We start from the raw sequence: 15,106 nt of genomic DNA, 5'->3' as shown, positions 1-15,106 counted from the left end.
TGGGTTGTTGTTGAAGTTACATTCGTGATAATCTGTGTAGTTGCTATGGATCATTTTCTAGATAAACGAATGATTTCATTCCGACATTGAATATTGACTTTCGAGGAAATTTCAACGGACAAAATTCCTGTTCTCGAAGCCACCGCATTTCATCGGTATCTTTCATTTCATCTTCCCTTTCACATCGCGATTATATTCTGAATAATAAAGCTACTGGTCGAGAATAATAGTCCAAGCAACAAACTATGTATATGCATGGCTTATAACATTGCTATTTCCGGATCTTCTATAGTCTAACCGCGTTATTGTAAAAGAAATACTTAATATCTCTCAAGGACAAATTCACTATAGGTAGAATATGCCAGCCTCTTTGGATCATTCCATTGAATATTGTGGAGTACGCTGAATAAGCGATTCAAACGCCCACTCATCTTCGCAATTGACTTTCGATTTTCAACGAAAGGCGGCTTTGGAGATGATAAATCACGTGGCCAGCATGCAAATTTACGAAATCAAATCATAGCTCAGAAAGGCCCTATGAGGGGTGCCTCAAAGGCCTATTCTGGTGCTTGTACGATACAGTTTTTAGGTATTATTTTGTGTTCAGAGATTGAATTGTGAGAAACTCCATTTTACGAAAAGCAAAGGTTGTTGGGATATTTCTTGGTAAGGTACTTTATGAGACCTGATACAGAAATAAATGAATATCTCATATAGAAACAGGCTGAACCTGTATGGTTAATTCTGCATGACGTAATAGACAGGGAATAGAATAGATTTGAAGCTTTGATTCGAAACAGATAAATACTCTTTTCGGTCTATTTTTCTTGCGACTTCAGTCAGAGCTTAATTTTGATACACTCAACTACATCCGTCTTTGTTCGTTGTGTTTATTTTCTCGAGTACCGAATATCACAGGAAGAAGGTAATACATGAAGCTCAACCAAGGCCGTGTTAAGAGAGAATCATTTTATCTTTTATGTAACATACCTATCTGGCTCGTAAAAATCCTTCGGATATCCAGCAGTGTATTTTTAGATATTTCGAAGCAGAGGGACCAGAGAGGATGAATGTTCTCTGCCACAAGTCGACCTGATCTCACTGAACAAGGTATAATCAGGGTTTTCCTCTTCGACTTTTTGAATCGAAATTCAGTGATGTCGAAATGAGAACAGCCAATGATGGATGGAGTATTCGGATCAATTTTCCTACACATAATCTTTCGATACATGTATACCAAAAATTTGTCGAACTTTTACTAACGTTTTGAATTCAACCTAGGTAACTTCCTGATTACAAATAGTCGAGTTTTATAGGGAAACCATCTGGCCAAAAAATTGGCCTGCTCATTTTTGACAACATGATGACAACAGCCTTAAGGCTAGCGTAGATAAAAAGTGACCACCATTATACCAGACAACAGAGCATTCAATCTCCATCTGACCATGAAAATCTAATGAATGTGCCCAGTTGTAAAGAACAATTGTAAAAATCATCAGCCATTCCTAAGAATGCGGATTTAAGAGCTTTTCCAGCAATTCCAATAACCAACAAAGAAACCGCACGGGTAGTTATGACTGCTCATTATAATTCCTCAATTTCCTTTTCTTCAATTTCGATATTGATTGCCACTGAATCTCACAGAAACGGCGCTGGGTACTGACGAAGGAAGATGGACAAAGGCTCGGCGAATTCCTATTGCCATTCGCTTATGAATGACACAATATAATTTTCCGTCGAATAATTAAAGGCGGAAAAGATGTCAGATTGTTCAGAGCGGGAAACTGTACGCGTGTACAATCCGATGATGGTCTTGCATACTTCATTGTTTATAACAATTTCGCGGTAACTATCAATGGACGTGCAATAATTCCGGGACCAAGGAGAAGAACAACTAGATTTTTTACGGGGGCAGCTCGAAAATTCGACCGATCATATGACCGCTGCACGTAAATTGAATTAAAGGAGACGCTGTGGTTTCGTCCGAGTTCAAATGCCTCAAATAAGCGTTTCCGCCTTGTTACGACCACTAATTTGTGCCGCATGCTTCCACACTATCCGACAACTTTTTCCTACTTATTTCAATTTTCCTATTCATGAAATTGAGCTTAAAAACGAGAGAGACAAGGCTTATAGGTGATATCCAATGCGTACCTTTCGTTCAATCCATTTTCAATTTCTGAATTCATTGTTCGAATTGTTTTCTATTAATGGGGGTGGAATAGAGTCATTATGCATTGCTTTGGTTAGAACAGACCTCCAGGGCTCCCTTCAACGAAATATTCCCCATACGAAACAGCTGTCATTAGAAGTCAGTTTTAGTATATCTCATTTGGTTGAAAAGCAATTGGCACGTCTTTGTTTATACATGTGAGTGGTGCTGCCGAAGTTCATTCAATAAATGAAAATTTATGGGGAGTAAATACATAGTTTTTAAGTTAAGAAAACTGACACAAATGCAGAGGAAAGACCTTGACAGACACAAAATGGGACCTTCTGGAATTGAACATCGTTTCGACTGTTGCATGCTTGAGTTCGAATATTTAACCCCCCGAGGAAGTGTAGTGTGTAGTCTGTGAAAACATGAAACTAAACAGAATCTTCCCATATACTGAGGGGTTCTTTACGCTACCCAGTTTCCTGTGTCATATGGTTTTAGGCATCGAACACTTCTACGTTATTTGAAACAGGAAAGATAACCAATTGTTGCACGAGCCAGACAATATTTGAATTTCGTGGTATTCATTAAATATATTCAGTGAACTCATAACCAAGAACAGGAAGAAAAATGGGAGATCGATGTTTCAACATTTCTGGCATATTTTCGAACAGAAATTGTCCTAGATGAATTGGATTAAAAAAATCCACAGATAGTAAAAAATTTTCATTTTATGAATTGGATTTTTATTAAATTCTGTAACTTCAATATCTTGGAAGGTAGGTATAGAATGTTTTCTCTAGAACTCGCCCATGAACCATAGTTTTCTGATATATAGAAATTGTGGAAGAAAAAATCCCAAATTCCTGGATATTTTCTCGGATACCCCTTGTATGCATAGTTCGTGGGTAGTTCCTATAACCGACACAAGCGCGGGAACTAACAGGTCGTTAGCCTATGAAGAAAACCTGCCTCACCGGTCCAACAATATCAAAAATCAGAGGCGTATCTTCGGATGCAAGTGCATCTCGAGAAAAGAGATACATCCCGGTATCATCCTCAAAAGCAATGTCTCAAAATTCAACAGAACCTTTCAAAATCAGCATAGGCCAGCAAACATTTCCAAGCCTTCAAATCAGGATGATCTACTTTGAAAAATGTTGTAATAGACTTTGCCGTTTGTGGATGTGGCGAAAACTGTGCACAATGAAAATTCCTCTGAAGTAATGAAGAACCGTTAGGTTGTAAATTACGATTTATATCACCCCAATAAAGCCAATGGGAACTATTGAACGATTTCTAACTGTAATAGTGGAAGTTGGATAAGTTTCAAAATTTATCAGCGTTAAAATATATTTATTGCCACTTGGCATTATTCTGATTCAGTGAACCATCTGAGTCGATTAGGAATATGAGGTTTATTTGCAAGAGTTGATTCCGGAATTGAAACTTGAACATTACCTGTTAGCGTGATATCTAAACGAGGAAGTAGTATAGAACTAACTCTTGAAGCTTGACATTAGACAAATTCCTTCGAGATAAGAAGGTATTGGATTACAGGAATATGCAAAAATTCGATAAATATTGGAGAGGAGTATGTCCTCAACTTGTTAACAGTTGATTCCTGCATATTCAAACATGAACAATTGTCTTCTTTTGAATGGGAAATATGAACTCAGCTTCTTGGTAAGGCTCAAATACTGATACAGGTGAAAAATCGTAAGAACCTTGCGAGCGGAGAAGATAGAAAGGATCGGTAAACAAGGAACGACGGTACGCCAGTGGATTTAAAAAAACCTGCGAGAATGTCTAATGTTTTGGCGGGAAACACATGGTCAATGTCATCACCATAGTGAACTCGTCATAATTTGCAGTCGAAAGAGGCGCTATCTTCCAGGAATTCATTCATAAAACATATCGGCGACGCGCGGAATACTTACATCCGATATGAAAATTAAGTGATCCAGTTAGAATCCTGCGGAATTCCATCTGCGTGGACCGGAATTGGTCGGTTCAAGCGTGGTCCTCGGAAACTGACGAGTTACTCATGAACAGATATTACCATATAGTCAAAATGTTGGTCAGTGATTCGAGGCACGGACATTTCGGATGAAAGTGAGGTGATATTCGTAATTTTTTATCTGTCTAACGAGTCTGCTCCACATAAGATGGTTACAGACGTTAGCAATTAGGTCATCTCATTCTCGTTGTGGACCCCCTCACCTACCAGCTCAGTGAGGTGGTCTAAACATACAACAAGCCGTCTGGTTCAAGGGTTCACGTCAAAGTCCACTCGATTGCCAACGATGTATTGTAGAGGTTTGCACTGCCACCCCCAGAGTCAGAGTTCTGATGAACCCCAGGGTTTGGCTTCAAGGAGGCTTCGCTCCTACAAGTTTTCCTTCCAAATAATTTTTTTTCCTTGGTTAGCAATGACGAGGCATTCTATTGCCAGGTTTCTGCTAGACCTATTCTTCCTGAGAAGGCAATGCTCTGTATGAAATCCAGTAAAGAGATATTCTTGCTGAGTACACATACTTCTTATGGTGGGTTAACTATGAATTCGTAAGAACTAAGACCTGAGAAAGAAAACGCCTATCACATGGACGCCATCGTGCCAATGATCCTTTCTTAGATCTTAGTTCTAATGAAGTTCCGAAGGAACCTTTTGAAATGACCCATCCTTGGAAGACTCCCCCAGACTGTTTCTCTATGGCTCCATATTCCTATGCTGAATGAGGGTTCAGGACCAATAAATAAAAGGCGTTCGTGGTACTTTTCTAGCAACTTTTCAGAATGTGTTAGTCAAGGAAGAACCTAGCACGTGTATCATTTGGCCGTAGAGCGTTTGTTACTCTCTACCAGGTTCCCCTACTTTGTAGCAATCCAGAGGATCAATAATTTTCCCGCTATCGGAATTAACACGAGTGCAGCACTCCTAATATCTAATGAATATTTCTCGAAACCGGATTATGAAATATCTGCGTATCCAGTAACGCGAAACAACTCGATATGCTCCGTATGAAAACCATCTTTCCAATTAAACCAACCTGATTGACATCTGGGAAACGACTGGATGGTATGGCCGTCGAGAAAAACATGCGAGAACTCTAGTTATAATCTTAGATTTAACTCGAAGACACCATAAGATCGCGCCAAGGGATTGCTGCTGAGAAAAATGACGAGTTATATTGGATATTCTAAGTGGAAAAAAATATCTGCACCATATATTAACTTGAATTATCTCTTTATGATATAGAACCATCTGAGCCGGAGCATAAACAGCTGTTCGTGTTATTACTGGATGTTAAGAAGCAATGTTTTAATCGTGGAGCGTCCACTTAAACAGTCAGATAGCTTGGATGCTCGGAAAAACTGTGTGTAAGATGGGGCAAATGTGTATGCCATCTTCACGTCAGGAATTGCCAACCAGGAAAAGATTCCGCGTAAATCGCCTTGATAACATTTATCATATTGTAGAAGGAATACAAGATTGATCTTAATTAAGAAAAAAACTTGCAAACAGGGTTAGACAGTAGAATAAAAAATACGGATAATTTCAAAATCACTCTCGAGCACTTTTAGCCTAGAGATAAAACGCGTCCTTGGATTAACAGAAATTCTTGGAAAAAATCTGGTTGTTTGTCAGTATTGAAACCTCATTGTTCCGCGGTAAAGCTGACCAGAACGCTCTTAAGCCTCAAATCATTCATTCCCAAGACAGCTGAGAAGGAACTGATTAGGGCCTGCCTTGAGAGTAAATAGAAACCTTCTGAATTCGATCGCCAAACCTCTTTTTGCAATTTGGCAAGGTGACAAGCGCCTTTTGAAATTCCCGGACTTATTTCCGAATTATGTTAAACTGAGATGCAAATTTCGTTTCGCTTCAAGACTCTCACAAATGAGCCACGCAGTTCTCATTCAACTTGGACGTTCCATTTATGACCGTCCCGGGTAGAGAGTAGTAGATTGTTTCGAATAAGCCACCTGAATGAAATATAGAAGTCCTATTGAAAAAACTGGCCTCTTAATATTTCAAAGCAATATCTGAATATTCCAGTTTTTTTAATCAAGAGCGAAGAGAATGTATTACTTTTATTACAATTTATTCCCCCATCTGGTTTCTCTTATTTTATCCCATTCTCATAGGTATCACACTCTTTCGAGTTTGGGAAATTCAAAGAAATCAGCATATTTCTTTCAATTGGCGTATTCTAGTAGCTGCCGCACACTGTGAATCTTCAAAGAACTTAATCTAATTTTCAAAAAATTGCATCATAGCTATGGATTTCTGACGTCTTATGTTATCAATGCTTATTTATGTGCCACGATTTTTCTACGTTAAATGATTATCGAGAAATGAATTATATGAAGGTCAAATGATATACCCTTACCCTTTCCTTTGCTGAACACATGCACTAACGGTTCTGACATTTTTCTGATTTTATATCAAAATGGGAAATTTTTCGGATGCAAAAACTGATGGCAAATAGACGATTGTTGATTTTTCTTGACCAAGATATGATATTTGTTCAGAGCTCACTTTTCATCACATTGCGATAGTTCCGATGTCGATAGCCTATGCCATTTGACCTCATTTTGCAGTTATGCAGAATAAAATACTTCTGTTGATCAACCTATTTAAGGCGGCTCTTTATTCAGATGTCAAAACGTAGGGACCAAAATACACCGTCTTATTAACTGATGATTCATTCGATTCATTGGATGAATGTTGATGCAATGAGATCAAAAGTGCCATAGATAACATAATGCTGATGATACAGAACGTCCCTTGTACCTACCTCAAATATTTATCAATTGTTCCTCGGAACCTGATCTAATCAGTCGAGAAAGATTCATTAATCACTTTATTATGTAATTTATGATTTCCTGGAAGTTGAAGGAATTTATCAAGTTATTTCAAAATTAAGTAGTCTATGGACCCAGGAGAAGAAAAACAGGTTAGCTGGAGAGGACTGAGAAATAATGATATCTGGCGTGCCAGAAGAAAACCTCGATTTTAGTGGGAACGTAGCTTTAAATTATTCTATAGAGAGGATGAAGGACGAACGAATTATGGAAGGATTGAACCTCACACGAAGTACTCGGATGGTACATTAAAAATTGAGTCATTCTTTAAAAGTTACACGTGTATCGATCTCTTTCATGCACAAACAAAAATGTCAAACTCCTCTCGAAAATTTCAATTTCAGACTTAAAAATTCCACACGAAAGAATAAAAAACCACCTCAAATTCGACTCAAGTTTCGTCAAAAAATTACTTGATTTTATCAAATAAGGTTGATATTCTTTATTTGAGCACCTATTCGAACATATTGTGGGTATAAAACGTCAAAGTGTTTCGGGTTTTTGAGAGAATCTGTGGATAAATTTTCTTGAAAATTTTTCATATCAAAAATAACATCAGAAATTAACGTCATCGAGATATGGAGAGCCAGGACATCAACCTGAAAAATTTCAGAGCCTACTTGACGAGGAATTATTGTCGATTGTTGTCACATGGTTCTTGATTTTTCATCAAGTTTCATCGTTCTATCTCCAGTAGTTACCGGTATAAAGGAAGGGCTTACATCAACTGGATGGTTCATTATATCGAATGGTGTTAGCAACGTGGAAGAAAAAAATCGTTCACATCGGAGGCGACTGAGAAAACGGCAACTGTCAGCCTTGAAATGTCTTTGTTCCAGTTCCTTCCCTCCAAAGAAATTTTGACAATTTCCCTTGTCCACAAACCCTTAGGGACTTATTACAAGGCGATGCAGCCATTCATTGGTCCTTTCTTTATTCATGTGTGAAATACCGCAAAGGATAATCCCGAAAGCCGACTGCTCCCGCCAAATCAATCACGGTGAGAACACCTAGATTCGAGTCTTCACTGGCGCCGGAAATAGTAACACAAACTTATATACGGTCCAACAACATTATAGGCAACTTTTCAATGGAAGAAGCATCAACAAATGCTACACTTCTCAGAAAATCCCTTCTTGGAGGCCCACCGCCGCCGCACAAGTGGAAAGGGACAGGGACAGGGTACTTATGAGATCGAGATAATATTGGAATTTGTAATTTTCGAACAGGCCGAAGAAAGGACATTCGATCCCGTTGATATTTAGCAGAACGTAGGCAATAATGAAGGGCCTGTTGTCAATTATCGCCGAAACAAGGCTTCGTTTAACCTAAATGCGTCATTAGCTCTTCGCTCCAGAAATTACGGATCGAAAACACTGATTTTATCGGTCCATTTTAACCGTGAAATTTTTCCGGGTATCATCAACCACCTGTGACAATGAACCCCGTGACTTTTGAAGGAATAATATATTCCACAAATTCCTTTGTCGAAAAGATCCCAGCCAACCCAGCCCTGTTGATGTATGGGACATTTTTGAAGATTTCCCACAAGATATTTCTTTCATATCGTCCAGAGTAAACAAGCAAGTGTCAGGGGACCTGATAAAAAGAAACACCCACTGAAACGTGGCTCCTCAAAAACACTAGACGACCGAGATGTGAAGTAGGTACCTCAACTTGAGTTGAATATTGAAATCTTTAATTGGAAAATTCTCTTCACAAGGACCTATTAACAGCTCGTTCCTATACAATAAAAATATCCACTTGTTTTCTGTTATTTTATAAGGAAATTTTTCTGATCAACATATCGAAAGAATTCAAAATGTACCAATTTTTCTCTGGTCGTTGATACATTGCCAAACCCCTGATGGGAAAATCATAAAAAAAATTCCCTTGTTTTGGACTTTTCAGTAATTCAACCAAATACAAGCTTTTCAAGCTTCGAAGGTTGAATGGGACATTCGAATTAGAATAAAAGGATCATATTCTAACGACAATGGAGGTGATCTGAAGAAATCATCGTTCGTCTTCGGTGAACGAAAATAATTTTATGATTTTCGAAACGAACCATAAATCATGAGGGTACAAACGCGGTACAGCCTGGAGAAGTCATAAAGTGAGTTTGTGTTTAGCACCTTATTTCCTTTTACATCAGTCCCAGCATCAACATCAGCTCATCAGCATGAATAAGTTTCTTCATTTTGTTTTCGGTCAACGATTCAATTACGGGGGTCGATGAAAGATGCACTCAATACGGATAATAAATAAGTAAGTCACTAATTATTGCAGGGTATACAAGGTTAATGTCCTTTGAGGTATGAATGGCTGATTTTTTTGAGACAATGAAAATTAAATTCGACTATTTTTCAAAAATTATTGATCTATCTTTCTCGTTTCAATAAAAAGCTTCTTTATTAATGGATTGGATTTTCAGTTGAATATCAAGGGTAGAAAAATATTCCAGGAGTTGAAAATTAGACAACAATTTGACTGATGAGGTTTGGAAAAACTCGTTTTTCCTTATATCTGATTATTTTTGGTGTTGATGATAGAATTACTGAAATCTGCATACACTTTTTTTCAACTGACCTTGTAGGCAATATGGCAGTGTTTATTATGATATTATTCTACAGTACGAATTATTGCAATGTAGGATTAGTCGATGTATAACAGGAAACATCGAATCAGTGTTATCTTAATTGGGTGAATAGTTAATTTATTTCTTCAATATTATTAATTCGCAATAAATATAATCAAAGTACCAATTTTTCAATAAAACTATTTTGATATTGTTATTTTCAGATGAAAGTTAATTTCTATTGCCTATCAGTAAACAAGGATATGCAGATGAGTTCTATCAACAATGATCAAAACCGAAATTTAGTTCAGATGTCCGTCCAAATTTTTCCAATATTCATTACAGACTGTAATTTTTCAATAGTAGTATCTTCGGTGCCAGGAGGTCCCAAATTCCGTATTCAACTATGGAGGTCATTCCCTAAAGCAACGATATGTGCCGTCATAGATTATGGTGGTAAAATTATCGTTAGAATTTACATTGCACATCTGCAGGTTCACATGGCTTTATCTCGGGAACCCTTCAACCGATTCTGACAGTTACTTCACTGTGCAACCGGATAAATCGCAAACACCAATCGACGTCATTTCTGCGAAATGGACTATTTTCAAACAGCAACTATGAATCTGAATGGTTTAAGGGAGTGTATCGTAAAAGCTATTGCGTGGGCCAAGGAACTAGCGCTCGTTGGCTAGGTTTGAAGATATAAGATAACGATATTAGAAAGCTTGGTTCCTTCGTGTGATTTAGTTGTATTTCAGTCTTCTCCTTCGATAAAATAACTCGAAAAAGTAGTTTGTGTTTTATTACTTTCAATATTCTATTGGATTGCACGAAAAATAAAAATTCATGCGTTGAAAGTATTACTATATTGAAACGATACAGTGTGGGTCTGAAAGAAACTGTCATATGGTACTTTAAATCGGTTAGATTTCGATCACGTGTTACGGTTTATAAAATAAATGTCAGTTCCGGATTCAAACTTGAACGGAATAATATTTCATTGTTTGGAGTAAACTGAAACTAATGAATTAATGCTTTTTGGCAGCGTTCTTCTAAGAAATTCAAAATGCCACATGTAGTACCCCAATTTCAACAACGGTGATTCCCACAGTTGAGTGTATATTTTATTCATTTCAAATGTTTTAATGTATCGAGGATCATCTAAATGCAGCGCTTAAATATCGGCACTGTATAATGTTTACACGTAATGTCTTCACAGATGACATAAGCCCTTTGTTTCAGTTGGAGATAGCACAACTTTAAACATGCTCAGGTATATATTCCAGCCACGTATTCAAATTATATATAAGGGGTGTAAGGGTGCCATTCTACTGAGTATTTTCTTGAGGATACGGGATTGGTTTGATACCTGAGTTAAATGGGAATATTAGGATGCGACGTTTTTCTCGAAAATCATGAATATGCAGCCATAATATGTTCGTTGCGACGAAGAACAACCCAGACAATAGGAAAGGATAATATGAACGAAAATCCTGCTTTTTATGACAGACTTATTTGAGAACCTATGCCCAGTTTTCGAAGTTTTGGACAGATATAATTGCAGCATCGATTCCCTGAGATTCTGGTAACGTAGCAGCATCAAGGCCTCTGCTGGTAGTTTCTGCATATTAGAGATCAAGTTTTTCGTTTCAATCTCCCTTTTCCATACCTCCCAAGAGTATTTGTGTGTTGATTTGTTTTTGTGTTGGATTCGCACCGTTTTCTAATGGTGCTGACCATTTATTCCCTCAAGGATCGTTTGTCCTTTGGAGAAACTGTGCTTTGTCAAGGTAGAAAATAGGAAATGACAAGTATTTGTTGAATTCAATGTTTTATTCCCTTGGTGGTTTCCTGACTTTCGAGGAACTCCCGCCAAATCTCAATATCTCCATTCGAACCCTTCCTGTCAATGTCACAGCGGAGCTTCCAACAAATAGCTCAATTCATCGGCACAAGTCGGAAGTGCTGAATGGCCACGGACATTCATTGAAAATGATTGTCCTCCCGCTGAAATACGTACGCACAATGATTTTAAGTGGGACATTCGAAACCTGCATTTTGTATCTGAATGTCGAATGGACTGGACAAAGGTTCTCGGAAATTCGGAAATAATATCGCTGACTGATATATACACACTGTCGTTACAAAAGGGACTGAAAGAGAGCCCATTCATGAATACAAGGTTCTGGCACTCTATACGACTAAAAATAATGTGGCAAGACCAAAAAAAATGGGACCTTCGAGTACTACGAAGTATCGAATTGTATTTAACACGTAGCTACAATACGGAAGTGCATCACTCTATTGTGGGAGACACAGGGTGTTTGCTAAAACAGGTTACGGGTTCTTGACCGATTTCACCTGATTTCTCTGCGATAAGGACCCTTGTCAAGCTTATTCAGAACTCCACAGAAATCGTGAGAAGGACTGTACTGATTGAAAAGATGTTCAGGTGAAAAAATCAGTTGTTAGATTCAACTCAATTATGGAAACTTCGAAAAATCCATTGGCTCCTAATGAATCACTTTATATCAACGCAAAAATAACACTAAGTCTTCATTTCATTTATGCGAAGGAGCATTCATAATTCCGCGTTTTAATTAGAAAAAAAACAGCTCAAGATCGAAATCGACGAGATGAAGTGAGACTAGTAGCTCTTCGTAGTAAAGAGTTAAATTAAAATCATTCAGTAATCCTTTAAAATCTTCTGTTATCATGTACTGTTATATTCGTGTACAAGTCTTCGAACAGCCTGAAAGTAATACCGTACTTCCTCTTTCTCTATCGCACACCTAATTGAAATAACCCTCTTAAATTTTCTATTGAAAAGAATTGTTAAAAATCTGTTTTGTACTCAGTTCACTGTAAAAATAACATTCGTCAATTCTTCACTCTTTCCTTCTCAAAAACGAAAAATCTTTTGTTGATGTTAATTGCATTCGCAAAGCTCGAGGTATGTTGATGAAATATGGAAGGATTTATGGTTGCTGAGTTATGATACTTTTTTAACAAAATAAGTTTAGAAATATTTGAAAACGATGAGTAATATATTCGAATATGGAATAGTGACAGTCCTATAATGAAACGTAAATTTCATAGGTACTCAAAATAAACACAAAAATATATCTCAAGCATGGAAGATGTGTACCATCTGTACCAGATTGGTTAACTGAATTTACATGTAAGGATTCCAAAAAACAATATAATTGAATGTGGCAGATGTTAGAATGAAGATTTCAACCAGACGTGAGATTTATTTTTTCATTTTTCCTGTCTTGAACCGGTATCAATCAACTGGTCATGTGGCTAATTCATTCAATTGCTATAATGAGTGAAAAATGTTCCAAATCCAAAATCGAATCAATATATATTCAGCTAAAAATCTATTGTATATCCTTTCAACAAACCTCCTACAAACCTAAGGATACCTATGTATAGTCCAAATTATTCCCATAAGACTAAATCGGTTGTAAGAAGGTTTATTTCGGATTGGGATGTATTACAAAACTCCACTTACCATTTTTTACTCAGTCCTTCCAGCCATTCATCAATTTGCACGTTTCTTATTCTCGTATGAAGTTTTGGAATGGGAGTTAATACATATCTGAAAAAATATCGAGATAGTGTTAATTGGATAAAATAGTGTAGATTCTAAGATAGAGGAAAAGGGATATTATTTTTGGAAACTTAATCGCGTTTTAATTTACAGCAGAGTCAAATCAGGTAAAATTGAAAATAATTTTTTTTTCTCTTCATTTCCAATTAATATACAAGACTCATTCGAACTTTGTGATATCAACGTTATTGAATTGACTGAGAGGAAAAATTGAAATTCCTCTCTCGTGACCTGTTCCATGTCGGTAAAGATAATTCGAATTAATTTTTGTATTGCTCTCATTTCCATATACGTTGGCGCAGATGGTTTTTCACCGGCTGAAAGTGTGGTTCTGGCGGATATAGCATTAGATAAACGTAGCACCATAACACCCAAACCGCAGATTCCGTGCACATATGTGATTTGAAACCGAATATCTAGGAAGCATTCGTCATTGCTCGACAGTTTCAATTTGGTTGACTGCAGCCGACCAAATTCGTTGCTAATGAAGTTAGAAAACTGCGGATGCAAAATGTTCCCCTCCTTCCTGAAAAGAGAGTCGAATGTTTGGCCACCAGTCGATTACACTCAAAAATTTCAGCGACATGAGTTGTGGTAGACGGATTTTTTTCGAATTTGAAGCTCACATCTGAGAAATTCTGAGTTTGGATTCCTGGACCGATTCAGAAATATTCATTTTGACTCATTTGAATGGTGAAATGACATGAAAACACCCCTTACATAGAGCGATTCAAGTTGGCAGATGACAATAATTAATCCTCGAATTCGGTAATTCCACCCTCTATCATTGCATTCTATCGGGGGACAATTGTGTGGCACGCTGTTGAAACAAAGGCACACGTGTTTCAAAAAGAGTAAACACGTACTGAGGACATAGGTACATATACCGGAAAGACACTATCATCAAAAATAGAAAGGCTGGGGGTGAGCGTTGATGTACCTTAATGTATATCAAACAAATTCAACCCAATAAGACATCTGGGGGTGAAATGAGGGAGTCAAGTGCTTGCGATGTTTTGTAACTGAAAGAGAAGAGTTTATAATATGTAACAGTGTTGTTACTATATATTATAAGCTCTTCTCTTTCATATCGAAGAATACGTAGACTCATGTCCTATATAGAAAATTTTTGAGATATGGGTGCTGCTTATTGTATACGTAATTACCAATATTATCGATTCATATTTATGAGATTTTGGGCTATACTCAAATTGTAAACCGTGGAGTGTCTCTGAAATACGAATTATGACTCGAGGTAGGGCTAGTTTAGACACTTCATTATAAATCCTCAATTGCGCACTCGGTATATTGGTTGAAAATCCAGCAAGACGTGCTTATATGCCTCGAGAACGCTCCTTGCATACTTCGAAATGTGCCAAAGCTCGAGCTTCGGACTTCTTGGAAGAATCTTCAGGGTCAAACTTGATATTTAAATGAATTATAGTTGACCGTCCCATTGAAAGCAATCTAGAAGCTTTGCGGCGACCCTTACAGGGTGCATAGCACCAAAGTTCCGCCGGAAACTGGCAAGTGGCTTTGCTGTTATTCCAACATTAATTATTGCCCGGCTTTCCGTTGATTTTCTTGGGTCAGTGTTCTATTGTTTCGTAACGAATTCGACAGAGGTAACGATTGTATCAGAGTGATAAGAAGAGATTATAACTTATTGTCCGGGCCTACATACAATGGCCAATCTTCAACTCTGGAGGAAACGATAATTTTCAACAAACGATGTGTCGCCGAGCATTGCATACGACTTCGCACGAGCCGTCCTTCTGGGAAATCTCGAAGAAATGTCTTTGAATTCTTGCAAATCACGAAATATATTAATAAATTAATTTTTGACCTTTCCAATCCTTTTCCAACGCCCCTTTCCTTAATT

At 37.4% G+C, this 15,106-nt stretch overlaps 1 long non-coding RNA gene across 1 annotated transcript in view; it reads right to left on the bottom strand.

Moving 5' to 3' along the window:
• LOC123321946 overlaps positions 1–13,180 on the bottom strand; it is a 33,377-nt gene extending 20,197 nt beyond the window's left edge. The window contains exon 1 of the long non-coding RNA XR_006538988.1: positions 13,126–13,180. This is a non-coding gene — a long non-coding RNA (uncharacterized LOC123321946). The remainder of the gene's footprint in view (positions 1–13,125) is intronic.
• Between the last annotated feature and the right edge of the window lie 1,926 nt (positions 13,181–15,106).

The sequence above is a fragment of the Coccinella septempunctata genome, chromosome X, assembly GCF_907165205.1.
Source record: "Coccinella septempunctata chromosome X, icCocSept1.1, whole genome shotgun sequence".
Taxonomy (NCBI): Eukaryota; Metazoa; Arthropoda; class Insecta; order Coleoptera; family Coccinellidae; genus Coccinella; species Coccinella septempunctata.
This window is presented reverse-complemented; position numbering and strand designations above follow the sequence as displayed.